The sequence below is a fragment of the Callithrix jacchus genome, chromosome X (assembly GCF_049354715.1).
Source record: "Callithrix jacchus isolate 240 chromosome X, calJac240_pri, whole genome shotgun sequence".
NCBI classification, from domain to species: Eukaryota; Metazoa; Chordata; class Mammalia; order Primates; family Cebidae; genus Callithrix; species Callithrix jacchus.
The window spans coordinates 76,729,310-76,739,729 of record NC_133524.1 but is presented as its reverse complement, the minus strand read 5'-3'; positions in this window follow the sequence as shown (position 1 = coordinate 76,739,729).

The following is a 10,420-nucleotide window of genomic DNA, read 5'->3' as shown; positions in this document are numbered from 1 at the left end:
CTTCAGCAATTGCTGGATCAATGTACAAATCCTATTTTTATCACACACATCTGATGCCACAGCTCACTCCCTTGCCCACAGGATTATGGCAATAATCAAGGAGACCACAGGTTATGACATCACTGCTTCACCAAGACATCCAATCCCATTAATTTTTCCACCAAAACTGTAGAAACTTAGCTAAACAATTTCAGTTTACTCAAAGACTAACTAAACAAATTATCCTGCAATGTCCAGATTGCCAGCTTACAGGCACATCCCTTCCTTCAACAAGTGTTAACCCTACAGGACTATAGACTAATCAGTTATGGCAAACAGATGTCACACATGTCCCTGGATTTGGAAAACTAAGTTATGTACAGATATCCGTTGATACCAGTTTTCACCTAATTAGCACACATGCTCTTCCTGAGGAGTCCACCCAATATGTTATTAAACATCTTCTTTTAACTTTTGTGTTTATGGGGCAGCCCACAAAAACTAAAACTGATAATTGTCTGGCTTATGCCAGCTCACAGTTTCAACAATTTTGTCACACATGGAACATCAAACATTCCACAGGCATCCTGTATAAACCCAAGGAGAGGCCATAGTAGAATATGCCCACTGCACCCATAAAAATATGCTCAGATCCATAAAAATCCTAAAAGAAAACATAGGCAAAACCATTCGGGACATAGGAGTAGGCAAGGACTTCATGACTAAAACACCAAAAGCAGTGGCAACAAAAGCCAAAATAGACAAATGAGATCTAATTAAACTGAAGAGTTTCTGCACAGCAAAAGAAACAATCATTGGAGTGAACTGGCAACCAAGAGAATGGGAAAAAAATTTTGCAATCTACCCATCTGACAAAGGCCAAATATCTAGAATCTACAAAGAACAAAAGAAGATTTACAAGAAAAAAAACAAACAAACCCATTCAAAAGTAGGCGAAAGATATAAACAGACAGTTTTCAAAAGAAGACAATTACAAGGCCAACAAACATATAAAAAAAAGTTCATCATCACTGGTCATCAGAGAAATGCAAATCAAAACCACATTGAGATACCATCTCACGCCAGTTAGAATGGCGATCATTAAAAAATCAGGAGACAACAGATGCTGGAGAGGATGTGGACAAATAGGAACACTTTTACACTGTTGATGGGAGTGTAAATTAGTTCAACCATTGTGGAAGACAGTGCTTCAAGTCCTCAAGGATCTAGAAATATAAATTCTATTTGACCCTGCAATCCCATTACTGGGTATATACCCAAAGGATTATAAATTGTTCTATTATAAAGACACATGCACATGTATATTCATTGTGGCACTGTTTACAATAGCCATGACCTGGAACCAACCCAAATGCCATCAATTATAGACTGGACAAAGAAAATGTGGCACATATACACCATGGAACACTATGCAGCCATAAGAAATGATGAGTTTATGTCCTTTGTAGGGACATGGATAAGTCTGGAAGCCATCATTCTCAGCAAATTGACACAATAACAGAAAACTAAATATGTCATGTTCTCACTTATAGGCAGGTGTCGAACAATGAGAACACATGAACACAGGGAAGGGAGCATCATACACTGGGGTCTGTTGAAGGGGCTAAGGGAGGGACAGCAGGGGTTGGGGAGGTTGGGGAGGGATAATATGAGGAGAAATGCCAGATATAGGTAACAGAGGAATGGAGGCAGCAAACCACCTTGCCATGTATGTACTTATGCAACAATCCTGCATGATCTGCATATGTAACCCAGAACCTAAAGTACAGTTAAAAAAAAAAGAAAGAAAAAAATATATGCTCAGAAAGCAAAGCAGGGAGAAATATTAGTAGGGACCCTGCAACAATACTAACACAAGCCTTATTTATCCTTAATTTTTTTATTGCATTTTAGGTTTTGGGGTACATGTGCAGAGCATGCAATACAGTTACATAGGTACACACATGGCAGTGTGTTTTGTTTGCTTTCTCCCCTTCACCCACATTTGGCATTTCTCCCCAGGCTATCCCTCCCCACCTCCCCCTCCCACTGGCCCTCCCCTTTCCCCCAATAGACCCCAGTGTTTAGTACTCCCCTCTCTGTGTCCATGTGTTCTCATTTTTCATCACCCGCCTATGAGTGAGAATATGCGGTATTTCATTTTCTGTTCTTGTGTCAGTTTACTGAGAATGATGTTCTCCAGATTCATCCATGTCCCTACAAACGACATGAACTCATCCTTTCTGATTGCTGCATAATATTCCATGCTGTATATGTGCCACATTTTCCCAATCCAGTCTATCATCAATGGGCATTTTAGTTGATTCCAGGTCTTTGCTATTGTAAACAGTGCTGCAATGAACATTCGTGTGCATGTGTCCTTATAGTAGAACGATTTATAGTCCTTTTGATATATACCCAGTAATGGCATTGCTGGGTCAAATGAAATTTCTATTTCTAAGGCCTTGAGGAATCGCCACACTGTCTTCGACAATGGTTGGACTAATTTACACTCCCACCAACAGTGTAAAAGTGTTCCGTTTTCTCCACATCCTCTCCAGCATCTGTTGTCTCCAGATTTTTTAATGATCGCCATTCTAACTGGCGTGAGATGGTATCTCAATGAGGTTTTGATTTGCATCTCTCTGATGACCAGTGACGATGAGCATTTTTTCATATGATTGTTGGCCTCATATATGTCTTCTTTCGTAAAGTGTCTGTTCATATCCTTTGCCCACTTTTGAATGGGCTTGTTTTTTTCCTGTAAATCTGTTTGAGTTCTTTGTAAATTCTGGATATCAGCCCTTTGTCAGATGGGTAAACTGCAAAAATTTTTTCCCATTCTGTTGGTTGCCGATTCACTCTAGTGACTGTTTCTTTTGCCGTGCAGAAGCTGTGGAGTTTCATTAGGTCCCATTTGTCTATTTTGGCTTTTGTTGCCAATGCTTTTGGTGTTTTGTTCATGAAGTCCTTGCCTACTCCTATGTCCTGGATGGTTTTGCCTAGATTTCCTTCTAGGGTTTTTATGGTGCCAGGTCTTATGTTTAAGTCTTTAATCCATCTGGAGTTAATTTTGGTGTAAGGTGTCAGGAAGGGGTCCAGTTTCTGCTTTCTGCACATGGCTAGCCAGTTTTCCCAGCGCCATTTGTTAAATAGGGAATCCTTTCCCCATTGCTTGTTTTTGTCGGTTTTATCAAAGATTGTATGGTTGTAGCTATGTTGTGTTGCCTCTGATGTCTCTGTTCTGTTCCATTGGTCTATATCTCTGTTTTGGTACCAGTACCGTGCTGTTTTGATTACTGTAGCCTTGTAGTATAATTTGAAATCCGGTAGTGTGATGCCCCTCGCTGTGTTCTTTTTGCTTAGAATTGACTTGGCTATGCGGGTTCTCTTTTGGTCCATATGAAGTTCATGGTGGTTTTTTCCAGTTCTGTGAAGAAAGTCAAAGGTAGCTTGATGGGTATAGCATTGATTCTGTAAATTACTTTGGGCAGTATATCCATTTTCACGATATTAATTCTTCCTAACCATGAACATGGAATATTTCTCCATCTGTTTGTGTCCTCTCTGATTTCGTTGAGCAGTGGTTTGTAGTTTTCCCTAAAGAGGTCCCTTACATTCCTTGTGAGTTGTATTCCTAGGTATTTTATTCTTTTTGTAGCAATTGTGAATGGCAGTTCATTCTTGATTTGGCTCTCTTTAAGTCTGTTATTGGTGCAGAGGAAGGCTTATGATTTTTGCATGTTGATTTTATATCCTGAGACTTTGCTGAAGTTGCTTATCAGTTTCAGAAGTTTTTGGGCTGAGGCGATGGGGTCTTCTAGATATACTATCATGTCGTCTGCAAATAGAGACAATTTTGCTTCCACATTTCCTATTTGAATACCCTTTATTTCTTTTCCTTGCCTGATTGCTCTGGCTAGAACTTCCAGTACTATATTGAATAGGAGTGGTGAAAGAGGGCATCCTTGTCTAGTGCCGGATTTCAAAGGGAATGCTTCCAGTTTTTCCCCATTAAGTATGATATTGGCTGTAGGTTTGTCATAAATAGCTTTTATTACTTTGAGATACATTCCATCGATACCGAGTTTATTGAGGGTTTTTAGCATAAAGGGCTGTTGAATTTTGTCAAATGCCTTCTCTGCATCAATTGAGATAATCATGTGGTTTTTGTTTTTGGTTCTGTTTATGTGGTGAATTACGTTTATAGACTTGCGTATGTTGAACCAGCCTTGCATCCCCGGGATGAATTCTACTTGATCATGATGAATAAGTTTTTTGATTTGTTGTTGCAATCGGCTTGCCAATATTTTATTGAAGATTTTTGCATCTATGTTCATCATGGATATTGGCCTGAAGTTTTCTTTTCTTGTTGGGTCTCTGCCGGGTTTTGGTATCAGGATGATATTGGTCTCATAGAATGATTTGGGAAGGATTCCTTCTTTTTGGATTATTTGGAATAGTTTCAGAAGAAATGGTACCAGCTCCTCTTCGCGTGTCTGGTAGAATTCGGCTGTGAACCCATCTGGACCTGGGTTTTTTTTGTTATTTTTAATTTTAAAATTTATATGACAGATTTCAATTGTCTATAGAGAAGTACTTTTCTAAAATCTCTCAAGACAGAAAATGTGCAGTTGCACAAAATCATGTGAATAGTAATATATGGTGTGGTCCAAATTATTTGCTAACATGGGCAAGAGGGTATGCTTGTGTTCACACATCCTCAGGCCCTCTTTGGATCCCAGAACGATTCATCAAACCATACTATGGTGTGGCTAGCACCCAACCTAGTACCAAAAACGAAGGAAATGACCCTGCAGGACCTGCAGCTCTAGACAATGCAGCTTCCTCAGACAACACAAGCCCTGGACGTTACCTGGGGAATGCTGAGGAAAATGACTCAGGAGGTTCAGCAAATACTGCTCCAGATGCAGACACCATTCACTCCAGATAATTTGTTCCTTGCTATGCTCTCTGTTGTACATTGCAACTTTCAAAGGGTATTAACTTTTCTTATTCTCTCACTCTGCCTGCAATCCGTACCTGCTACACTCTATTGGGCTCATATCTTAGATGCACTTTTTTTCCACTTGTTACCTGTGCAGACACCCTCTTCCCAGCCTCTAATAACATAACTACTTGGCTAGGAGGAATTGACTTACCCCCAGTGGGCTCCCTCATTAATGGCAAACGTTGGACTAAGTTGCCAGGTAACACTTCATATCACTCCACTATCCTCCTACCATGGAATGTTTGATGTACCATGTTTAAGTTATGAAAGTTCTAACTCTTACACAATTATGTGTATTTGCCCAAACATAATTACGACTACATCAAGGCAAAGAAAATGCCTTAACATTCTTGGTTGCAGGTATCCTCAAACTGGGCAACTCAACCAATGATACTTTCCCCAACAGCTAAAGAATGAATCTGGGAAAGTAATGGATTCCACTTTGGCTGGGAGGTGTGTCATGGAGGACAAGCCTGTAGTCTCCAGTTAGGCAATTATAACATCTTAGACTGGAGCCTCCATGGCCATTTGCAGGGTGACCATACTGATGTCTGCATTCATCATGGAATCAATCACAGTTTTGTAACCACATCCCATTCTCCTATGATTTGGACTAATGTGGGGATGGGATATCCCAGACCCCATGTAGACTTCATGCCACCCCAAGACACTTTATGGCACCTGGGACATCTTATTACCTCCTTTAACTCCTGGCATGGGACATATCAAAATTCCAGTAATAATTATACTATGATCTTTATTTATAATCACACAGATCAGTGCTTAATTTGCACTACCCATCCATATGTTTTCCTTATGGGAATCAATAATTTCATTACACCTCAAAACTCCACGTTTGTGACCTGAGTGGAGGGACAGGCTTGGTTTGCCTCATGCATCACTTATTACAATATATCTGATTTAAATATTACTAGTGTCATGGTAATAAGAAGACAATCTAAGGCATTTCTACTCATCAATTTGACAGATGATTGGCAAGGTTCCTCTGCTCTTGCCACCTTAGAATGTGCCCTGTCTGAAGTCAGACACAAAAGATTCATAAGTACACTTATATCCTTCATAGTCTTAACCATAGTCATCTTAGCAACTACAAGTGTTGCTGTGGCTCCCAAGAAATGTGAGCATCTCTGGCTTATTAGATCCATACCTTCTTGTCGGCTCTGCTGAGCTTTGCAATTCCCTAGCTGTGCTCACAGACAAAATACCTGTGTCTGCGTATTCTGTTCATCTGTCACTCCACCAGTCTATGGAACAGACTCAGCAGGATTCGGCTTTGGCTTAAGGGAATGTTGTGGCTGGTTTGACTTATACAAACCAATAAAACTTTCTTGATATTAGCAATAAGTTATTTTACTTCCCTGATATTTGTGTGTTCAGTGGAGTAGCAATTTTAATATTCCTTAAGAACTTTGTCTTTCCACTCACAATTTGGCTGTCTGACACAAGAGTCCTGGCTTTTAGCCTCAGCTTTCAATTTACCTTCCTTACTAAGCTTATTTATTTGTAGCTTTTTATTTAAAAAGAGAGACGTACAACATTTTCTTTCACCTGAACATTTACAGGTTTGTGTAGGATTTGGCCTAATTTCGGTATTATTGCAACCCAAGGAGAGGGAGAGAGCTGGTGAAATGGTCAGTAAGTAGAGCAGTCAGAACACACATACAACATTTATCAATTAAGTTCACATGTGTTATGTGGATGCAGTTCATGGTGTCCCCAAACAATTAAAATTAACATTTTAGTTCAAACATCACTGATCACAGATTACCATAACATATAGAAAAATAATGAAAAACTTTTATTATATAAAAATAATGAAAATGTAAGAATTAACAAAATTTAACATAAAAACATGAAGTGAGCACTTGCTGTTGGAAAAATGGTGGTGAGAAACCTGTGGGGCACAGAACTGCCACAAACCTTCAATTTGAAAAAAACAATCCGATATCTACAAGGCACAATTAAGTGAAGTGCAATAAATTGCAGTATGTACTTATAATACTGAATATAAATATGAAAAGACCAAAGGCGGCCGGGCGCGGTGGCTCACGCCTGTAATCCCAGAACTTTGGGAGGCTGAGGCGGTTGGATCACGAGGTCAAGAGATTGAGACCATCCTGGTCAACATGGTGAAACCCCGTCTCTACTAAAAGTACAAAAAATTAGCTGGGCACGGTGGCGCGTGCCTGTAATCCCAGCTGCTCAGGAGGCTGAGGCAGGAGAATTGCCTGAACCCAGGAGGCGGAGGTTGTGGTGAGCCGAGATAGCGCCATTGCACTCCAGCCTGGGTAACAAGAGCGAAACTCCATCGCAAAAAAAAAAAAAAAAAAAAAAAAAAAAAAAGACCAAAGGCTTATAAACTTCCTTATTGCTCTAAATTGTGTTAATTCATTGAAATTATGCTTCTATTTGTTCAAAATTCATTTTTGATGCCTTGTTCTCGTTTCATTTGCTTGCTGCACCTCCTCCAACTGGTTCACACCTGCTCCCCCTTGCCAGTATATATGGACTAACTACCATCAACTATGGGCAAAGATAATTTAAAGAGGTTTTATCGGTCAAACATACATATTCCACCAATATTATTAAATATTTCTCCATTAGACATTCATTCTTTGGAACTTAATAAGAAATGGACATTAAATTTCTCCATTAGACATTCATTTATTTGGAACTTAATAAGGCTATTGATTTTTTTGGGGAAGAGTGAAACTCTAAAATAGAAAGTCTCTGAAATTATTTCTAGTAGCCAGACACTAAGTGAGACTCCCTTTAAGTAGGAATGATGTCTGGGAAAAAATGGGACAGGTGAGTTATGAAAAGAAAAATATTCCTGAGAGATAAAGTTAAGCAAATATGGAAAAATCTCAGACATAATTCAACCAGGTGTGCCCTCACCCTTCCATAAACATACTTACTCATGATTTTTATTTTCTTAAATTGATTCTTTTTTTCAGTAGTTTAATACAAAAGTTTATTTCTTACTCATGCAACAGTCCAACAGGTTTTTTATTTTCTCAAGCAAAATTTCTAAGAAGTTAATCTTGTAGTAATGATTCAGGTCCCAGGCTCCATTCATCCATGACTCTTCCATGACTTTGGTCCTCTGGATTCACTGATTTTATCTGTTTCATCTACCATCAGATGGCATGAAGAGGAGGAAATAGATAGTAACACTGATTCTTTTGCATTTCTGCCTTGTAGCCTCTCTTCTATATACTTTATATACACTAGGTGGCAGTGCAATGAAACAAAGAAAAGTACAGTCCAGAATCTGAAGATTTACAGAGATCACATCTTACAGCATCTTTATTTTTAAAATGAAAAAACAAAACTGGGCTCTTATCCATGTTCTTCAACCTTTTCATTCTCTTTAGTCGCTCAGCCCTTATGTTTCCCCTAACACACACTCAGCTCTTCACTTTCTTCTCCAACTAGCCCAATTCCCTTTTTTACCAACACACTTAAATTCTTATACCCTTACCCTCTGCTTCACAGTCCCATCTAAATGCCCACACGGTGACTACCTAAAACACTGTTGGAGAAAAATTACAAAAGCACTCCTTTTTTTGCCTGTGAAAATATATAGTCTCCAAATTTACTTGGACAGTCGGTGCTAAACTAGGATACTCTTAGTTGGCTCAATCAGTTGCCTTTTTCCTGTTTTACACTGAGAACCAATAAAGAACACCTTCAAGTCTCCAAAGTCCCTGCTGCAAACAGACACTCTAACCTCAAACTTCACAGAGAAAAATGAAGCTATTATGAAAGAACATTTCACCTTATACATATTGCTTATCTCTGACTATACCTCACTCACCTGGTTTTTCCCAGTTTAAAAAAATACTTTTCCTGCTATTTACATCCAATTCCCTAGTTGTGCCTGTTAGTGCTCCCTCTTCAACTCTCAGCCAGAAATTGGACCTTATTTCATCCTCATTTAAATAACTCCTCTTCTCAATCTTTCACTCTTTTCTGTCTCCTATCATGTGGCCTATAAACATGATCAGATTTCTTTAGCCATTAAATTTTTTCTCCCTCAGTGTTATACTAACAAACCATGAAACACATAGGGTACTTACAATGTGCCAAACACTTTTTTGAATGATTTGTGTAACCAAATTTTTAATTCTCACAACCTTGTGAGGTAATCAAATATTCTTATTATTATTCTATATTAGAAAAGGAAGTCACAGAGAGGTCAACTACCCTGGCCAAGATCACACAACTAGTAAATAGCCAAATTGTATTGCAACACTAGACTCTAGGGTTCAGATTCTGTAATAAAAAGTATCCTATACTACCAAAGTTAATTAATATCTACTGTTCCTCTGTAAAGTCCTGCACTTTCTTCATTAAAATCAGACTTTTTATCAGTTTGCTCCTACCTCTCGTCCTGTTTTTTCTGTCTCCTTTAGATTTTATTCTTGTCCATCTCTAAAATGGCAACATTCTCTAGTATCCCATTCTCTGTGTTCTCTTAATTTCTAAAATCAATAAGTCCTAAATTAAAATATAAGTTCCACCATTAACCAACTTTATTACTCCAGTAAAATCACTTCACCTCATCAGGGTGATGTGAGAAATAAAGTATATAGTATCTGGCATATTTAATAGTAGATACTAAAAAAATACTAGTTTTTATTGTTACTGTCATCATAATCATCACCATCATCACCATCACTATTATCTAATTTATAATCATGGACTCCACTAACTCTTCTATTCTGATCATTTTTATATACAGGAGCCAATCATAATCCTAAAATATACAATCCCAAATGCCATAATCTTGAATGATGAAATCCCAAAAGATCAAAATCCTGATATTATAATCCTGGAGAAAGTAATTTTTAAAGTTATTTAAAAGCTGTTTATTTACCATTTTATTATTATACTTTAAGTTCTGGAATACACATGAAAAACGTACAGGTTTGTTACATAAGTATATATGTGCCATGGTGGTTTTCTGCACTCATCAACCTGTCATCTACATCGTTTCTCCTAATGCTATGCCTTTCCTACACTCCACCCCCCAGCAGGCCCCAGTGTGTGATGTTCCCTCGGTGTGTTCATGTGTTCTCATTGTTCAACTCCCACTTATGAGTGACAACATGTAGTGTTTGATTTTCTGTTCTTCTGGTAGTTTGCTGATAATCATGGTTTACAGCTTCATCCATGTACCTTCCACTAACAGTGTAAAAGTGTACCTATTTCTCTACATCCTCTCCAGCATCTGTTGTCTTCTGACTTTTTAATGATAGCCATTCTAACTGGTGTGACATTATATTTCATTGTGGTTTTGATTTGCATTTCTCCAATGACCAGTGATTATGAGCTGTTTTTCATATGTTTGCTGGTCGTTTAAATGCCTCCTTTTGAGAAATGTCTGTTCATATCCTTTACCTA